The sequence below is a fragment of the Mus pahari genome, chromosome 18, assembly GCF_900095145.1.
Source record: "Mus pahari chromosome 18, PAHARI_EIJ_v1.1, whole genome shotgun sequence".
Taxonomy (NCBI): domain Eukaryota; kingdom Metazoa; phylum Chordata; class Mammalia; order Rodentia; family Muridae; genus Mus; species Mus pahari.
The window spans coordinates 34,803,262-34,810,322 of NC_034607.1; the positions used below are offsets into that span (position 1 = coordinate 34,803,262).

A 7,061-nucleotide genomic window follows, 5' to 3' on the forward strand; every position below is an offset into this window, starting at 1 on the left:
CTTTTCTACCAAACCAAGGCCACATGTCTTGTGTTTGATAGCAGTGACAGAAATCATTGGTCACGGCAAAGTATGGAGGGTTCTTTAGATGGTTTTCTTCTTCTAATAAGAGCAAAAATTGCTCCAACTTAAGTGTACTCTTAGTAAAAGTTGCAATAGCATGAAGAGTCTCAGTTTCTGTATATCACAGATGTAACCTCACCTGTGTTACCCACTCCAAGGATGGATTTCTGTCATTATATGGCTGGCTTACATGCTGGACCTTTCACATCTGTGAAGTTTTATCATGGGTCCTAGATCCACCAGGCTCTGAGTCATCTAGTTGTGACCCCTTTCTATGTTGCTTCTTTTGCCATCTTGGAAGCAATTGGAGAGGTATGTGCCCCCGAAGTCATCCAACTTGACTTCTTGTCACTCTGGACCTTTCTAAGGACTCAGAACTAAAGCAGCTGGATGGAAGGCCTCTTAGCTGCCCTTCACTGCTCTGGTTAAAGGACAGTTTGCTTCTGTAGAGATGTGTCTTTCGTTTATTTCTGTGTCAACTCAGTTAATCAAGCTCTAACATGGTAGATTCCCTTGCCTTCTGCCTGTCAGATGGTCTCTCATAGCTCCTGTATTTCTTTTAAACATCTTGACTATACAAGAAATTAAACTTTAAATTCTCATTACTGTTTCTTGAAGTTTGCTGATTTTTGACCATTCATGGAGGCTTTTATCCAATCCTAGACTCCCTGAAAAGAGTTACCTGGAATGCATAATCACACTTTAATAGTATATGAGTGTGTGTGTGTGTGTGTGGTGTTGTACTGATTATGAAACTTAGGTCCCCATACATTCTGGGCACGAAGCCCTCCGATGTCTTTGGTTTTTTAATTTCTATAATTTATGTTTTCTATGTTTTGTAATTTAAAGTTAAAATAAGAATTTACAGTTTACTTTTAATTTTTATAATATATAAGACAAAAATTACACATATGTATCTAACATCACTACATTTTAGTGAGACAGTGTAAAGTAGGTTCTAGGACTGGAGAGAATGAAGTGCCTGCTACATCAGCTTCAGAGCCTAAGTTTGGGTTCCCAGAGCCCACATAAAAAGCAGGAACCGATGACGCCAGAAGATCTCTAGACCTTACTGGCCAGCCAGTCTGACTAAACTGATGAGATTGAGGTTCAATGACAGAACCTGTCAAAAATAAAACAAAACAAAAACACAAAAACAAACAAAAACAAAACCTAATATGTAGAGTAATTAAAGAAAGACACATTACATCAACCTCTGGAATTTGCAACACACACACACACACACACACACACACACGAACACATACTAACGAGCATACACATCACACACACAAATAGAATATAAAAATTAAAGCTCTTTCTAGTTTCTTAAAAGCTTATGGATTAGAAGAAAGGGACTTTAATCAGAGACCAGTAAAACTATTTGAAACCAAAACAATGGTCACACATGTCACCTCTATAACCATGGAACTAGATTAGTTCTTTTCCATCAAAACAAAAACAAAACAAGGGAATTCTTTACACAGAGAAAAACTAAAACCACAGCACACACTTTTTCTTCATTTTTTTATTATTAGTATTTTCTTTATTTACATTTCAAATGCTATCCCGAAAGTCCCCTATACCTCCCCCCCCCCNCCCCTGCTCCCCTACCCACCCACTCCCACTACTTGGCCCAGGCCTTCCCCTGTGCTGGGTCATATAAAGTTTACAAGACCAAGGGGCCTCTCTTCCCAATGATGGCCATCTTCTGCTACATATGCAGCTAGAGACACAAGCTCAGGGGGTACTGGTTAGTTCATATTGTTGTTGCACCTACAGGGTTGCAGCCCCCTTCAGCTCCTTGGGTACTTTCTCTAGCTCCTCCATTGGGGGCCCTGTGTTCCATCCAAAAGCTGACTGTGAGCATCCACTTCTGTGTTTGCCAGGCACTGGCATAGCCTTACAAGAGGCCGCTATATCAGGGTCCCTTCAGCAGAATCTTGCTGGCATGTGCATTAGTATCTAGGTTTGGTGGCTGATGATGGGATGGATCCCCGGATGGGGTAGTCTCTGAATTGTTCATCCTTTCATCTTAGCTCTAAATTTTGTCTTTGTATCTATATCCTTTCATGGGTATTTTGTTCCTTATTCTACACTTTTAAAGATATGACGTTGAGGCTTACTTCAGTCTTCTTATTTTAAGGAAGCTATTTCTAGATAATATCTTGGGTTTTAATATTAACAAAGGTGAGCATATTGACTCAATTCTAACAGGAACACGGAATTTTTCTCTAATTAATTTTCTCATTAACATTTTCCTTTGGTTACCAAAGTCTTCGTTTGATCTTCACGAGGTCACAGAAATACCCCTTGGGATTCTCAGAGCAAAGTTCTGGAGACACACTGGAGAACCCATGCAAGATTCAATTCCTAAACTAATTATCTTTCTAAAGATAATTAAAAAAAAACACTATCAACATAAAAACAGATTAAAATAGCTTTTGTTTTGATTAAAATAGCTATTGTGACTGTTCTTTAGAATTCCCTAATCATTGATTATGTTTTCTGATCTGATTGTAGAAGAAAAAGTACAAAAGTTGAATGTTAGTTCACTATTGTAAGTAGTACACTATTGTACGTAGTGCACTAATGTTAGGAGTTCACTATTGTAGGTAGTTCACTATTGTAGATAGTTCACTATAATAGCTAGTGCACTATTGTAGGTAGTTTACTACTTTTAGTAGTTCACTATTGTAAGTAGCTCACTATTGTAAGTAGTGCACTATTGTAAGTAGTATAATATTGTAAGTAGTGCACTATTGTAAGTAGTATAATATTGTAAGTGGTGCACTATTGTAAGTAGTTCACTATCATCATAAGTACTCACTATCATAAGTAGTACACTACTGTTGTACACTCTTATAAGTGGTACAGTACTGTAAGTAGTTCAATATCATAAGGTAGTTCACTATCATAAGTACTGCACTACTACTAGAAGTAGTACACTATTGTGAGCAGTTCACTACAGTAAGAATATATTGTCTGTAGGACATGTGAATTTGAGAGTCAATATTCTAGACTCAAAAGTGTTCCTCACTTCTTCACTTCACAGTAACCAGTCATTTTAAAAACTAGCTTTTTATTTAATTACAAGTCAAATAACTATCCTTTTGTTCATCAATCTTTGCATAGGTCATGACAGAGAAAAGAATTTCAGCTTATTTCAAAGTTTTAACCTCAAAAGTCCTATTCCTATGAAGTAGGGGCTGAGGTATTTCCACAGGATTGAGGTTACATCTCTAAACAGTAAAGGAGACCCCACCCCACCCAGAACTGGCACACGGGAACTCCCATGTTCACAAAATCATCTCAGAAATTTTCATTTTATCCTCATCCTTGGTCACTATTTCTATTACGCCTTTAAACCTTTTAATTTTTGTATGTGTGAATTTATATCCTGAACACCAACCCCACGCATGATTTTCCCTTCCATTGTACCCACCCTCTATCCTTGCAACTTCTTCCCCAACAGAGGGAAAACAAATCTCATTGTGGAAGCTGTAATGTGTATATCACAGTGTGTCCCACAGTTTACCCTTTTGTCCACATTTCTTTGCTTGGAAACGTTTATTGCAATGACTTGTTGGTCTGGTATGTAGGCTCTGGCTTCTGCTACTCCACCAATACCGGATCCTCACTGGGATTCTTCTCAGATGGTCTGTTGTTGCCCTGTGTTGTGAAGATCATGGCATTTTGGATCTGTAGCACTGACTCCTTCATGAACTCCAGCAGTTCACTGATAGGGTGGGCCAACTCAAAGCCCTAGATCTGGGCCTGAGAGCTATCTGAGCTGGCCAACCTACTAACAATTCCACTCACATGCCCTTGGGCCTGGCAGTCTCTACCAGTAACACCCACTACCAGAGCCAACTCTACCCTGCTGCCCACAAGAGGCGCAGGGCCCACTGTTGTGAGTGTTGCAGCTGGTGAGAGACATGACCAGTTCTCCAGGTCTCATGACCCCAGGGCCAGCTCTTCTGCCTGCCAAAGATAGCAAGGGATGATGGGGGTGCGGAAGGCATCTCTCCCTCATCCATGCTTCTGCTCAAGAAACAAGAGACAGGGGCAGCTCTTCCACTCTTGTGCCCTAGGGGCCAGCCTACCATCAACCCCTCCATCCAGTGACAGCTCTCTGTGTTGCCTAGGCGAGGTGCAGGGTCTGCTGTAGCAGGTGAGTCTCAGGACTAGCTCTCCTGTCTGCTGTAGGTGGCAAAAGGGGAGGTTGTCTCTCCCTTCCCCATGTCACAGAATGGCAGACAAGTGGTAGAGCCAGTTTTCCCATGTTCATGGCCTTGGGTTGCCTTGTACCTGTCCCCACAGCCAGGGTCAGCTCTACTGTGTTTCCCAGGTGAGATACAGAGCTGCTCTCCCAAGTACTGTAGCTAGTGAGGGGCAGGGACATCTCTCTTGCTCTCACAATTTCAGGGCTAGCTCTGCCTGCCACAGTTGGAGAGTAGGTAGAGGGTAGGAAGGTGTCTCTCCCATATTCATGCGGCCACACAGGCGACAAGGAGCATGGCCAGGACTTGAGGTCAGCTCCCTTGCTCTCATTCCCCAGAGCCAGAGTTCCTATGGTGGCTAGGCGAGGGGTAAGGACAATTCTGCACAGCTCTCAGATATCAATATGTCATCAGGCAGCTCAAACCAGAGATGTCTACCTGGCCTTTGGTGGTAACAGATCCCTGCTGCTGCTGTTTCCTAAATCTAAACGTGGTCCCAGTGGAAGCACTTGTCAAGATCCCACTATGGTCCCAAGTGGCATCACCAGCTACTCACACCAGACTGTCCCTGATTACCCTCGAGTCTCCAGTTCTGCCTCTCTTCATGGTGTCCACATCCTTCTGCTTCTCTCTCTCTTCCATTTCTCTACCAATTACTTGCTCTTCTTAGTGGTGCCTGGGGTGTCTGAGTATTTGGAGTCAACTCAGGAATGGTCTCTTGCATGACCCTGGGCAAGGGTCATCTCAGGCATGGTCTACTACCCCCCAACCTGCAGAGTACCTGACTGTTAGTCATCTCAGACTCGCTCTTTTGCTTTTTTTTTTTTTTTTTTAACTTCAGGGGATGTTAGGCTACTAATCATTCAGATGTTCACATGTCAGACCACTAATCATAGACATAGTCTCTCTCCTCTCTGCCACCTACTGATGTGTATGAGATACAGCAGCTACACCTGCCATGCTTCTAGGGGTGGGCAATCACTATTTTTTAACCTTAATGTTCTGTTCACTTGTTTATAACTAAAACAATCTGATAAAACCAAGCTGTGGTTTGATGTCTCATAGAAAACTGTTGATGAAAATATGTTGTCATTGAAAGAGCATAACGAGGTGGTTCCTTATAGAGCTTATTAGGAGTACTGGCTGGTTTTGTGTCAACTTGACACAGGCTGGAGTTATCACAGAGAAAGGAGCTTCAGTTGGGGTAATGCCTCCATGAGATCCAGCTGTAAGGCATTTTCTCAATTAGTGATCAAGCGGGGAGGTCCCCTTGTGGGTGGTGCCACCTCTGGGCTGGTAGTCTTGGTTCGATAAGAGAGCAGGCTGAGCAAGCCAGGGGAAGCAAGCCAGTAAAGAACAACCCTCCGTGGCCTCTGCATCAGCTCCTGCTTCCTGACCTGTTTGAGTTCCAATCCTGACTTCCTTGGTGATGAACAGCAGTATGAAAGTGTAAGCTGAATAAACCCTTTCCTCCCCAACTTGTTTCTTGGTCATGATGTTTTGTCCAGGAATATAAACCCTGACTAAGCATTAGATGTTGAGGTTTCTGCTCTGGGAAACATATTAATGGCTTTTTTTTTTCAGCAATATAAGTCATGTCTCAGGATAAGAAGGATTCATTCACCTCAGTGCTCTTGTCTTGACTATAAGTTTGCCCAGTTACCACAGGATGATTCAACATGACGACACTTTCTGGATACTACCATCGTGAGCTTGAGTTTCTCCATCTCCAGAGCCACAAGCCAAGCAAATGTCTATGGTTTGTGATACTCACTATAACAGCAGGAAACAGACTAAGGACATCCATCCATTGGAGTCTTAGTCTTTGATTTGTTTTAACTATAGTATCAAGTCTAACAGAAATAGCGAAGGGGAAATACCAGTGGCTCCAGCTAGGGAAGGCTGCACCTTACAGGACAATGTAAACACAGAAGATTATGCCTTACATAACAGTGTGAGCACAGAAGACTCTGCCTTCCATGGCAGTGTGGATACAACCAAGGCAGATATACCTTGGTAATGTTGGCTAGCTAGATCCTTAACTTGATATTTCTGCTCTCCTTACAGCATGGTGTCTAGATCACAGCATGGTTTCTAGCTTCACAGTATGGCTATGGCGTCTAACTTATGGTCTATGACACCACTTCTGTTTCTGTCTATTCTTCTAGCCAATGTGGAACGAAAACCTTAAAGTGAAAACACTTCTGTCTTTCCTTTAGAGACAGAAGAATCTTGTATCACTTTTAGTTCGGATGCAAGTCTACATAAAGTTAGAAGTAAGCTGGGACGTTTAGTCTTATCTGAGTTGCTGTCACAGTGTATTGTTTTGTTTTTCCTGTAGCTATGATAAAATAACAAGAGCAACGTAAAAGAGAAAGGATTCCCTAATTCAACAACAGGGAGGGCTGAAAGAAGCTGAGGAGAAGGGCGATCCTGTAGGAGGACCAGCAGTCTCAATTAATCTGGACCTCTAAGATCTCTCAAACACTGGATCACCAACCAGGCAGCAAACACCAGCTGATATGAGGCCCCCAACACACATACAATAGAGGACTTCCGGGTCTGTGTTCACTCAGAGTTGATGCACCTAACCCTTAAGAGACTGGAGGACCCAGGGAGTTTAGAGGTCAGGTCGGGTGGGGGGGCGTGGGGACATTCACGTGGAGACAAGGGGGTAGGGAGGAGGTATGGGATGTGGAACAGTTGGAAGATGGATGGGGGCAGGAATAAAATATGGAGTGTAAAAAATAAATAAATTAATTAAAAATAAATACA

The 7,061-nt window shown here is 42.4% G+C and overlaps 1 non-coding gene across 1 annotated transcript; it reads right to left on the reverse strand.

Moving 5' to 3' along the window:
- Window positions 1-5,129: 5,129 nt before the first annotated feature.
- LOC115062521 lies at window positions 5,130-5,261 on the reverse strand. The gene has a single exon (XR_003842471.1). It is a non-coding gene; the product is annotated as a small nucleolar RNA SNORA17 (small nucleolar RNA).
- Between the last annotated feature and the right edge of the window lie 1,800 nt (window positions 5,262-7,061).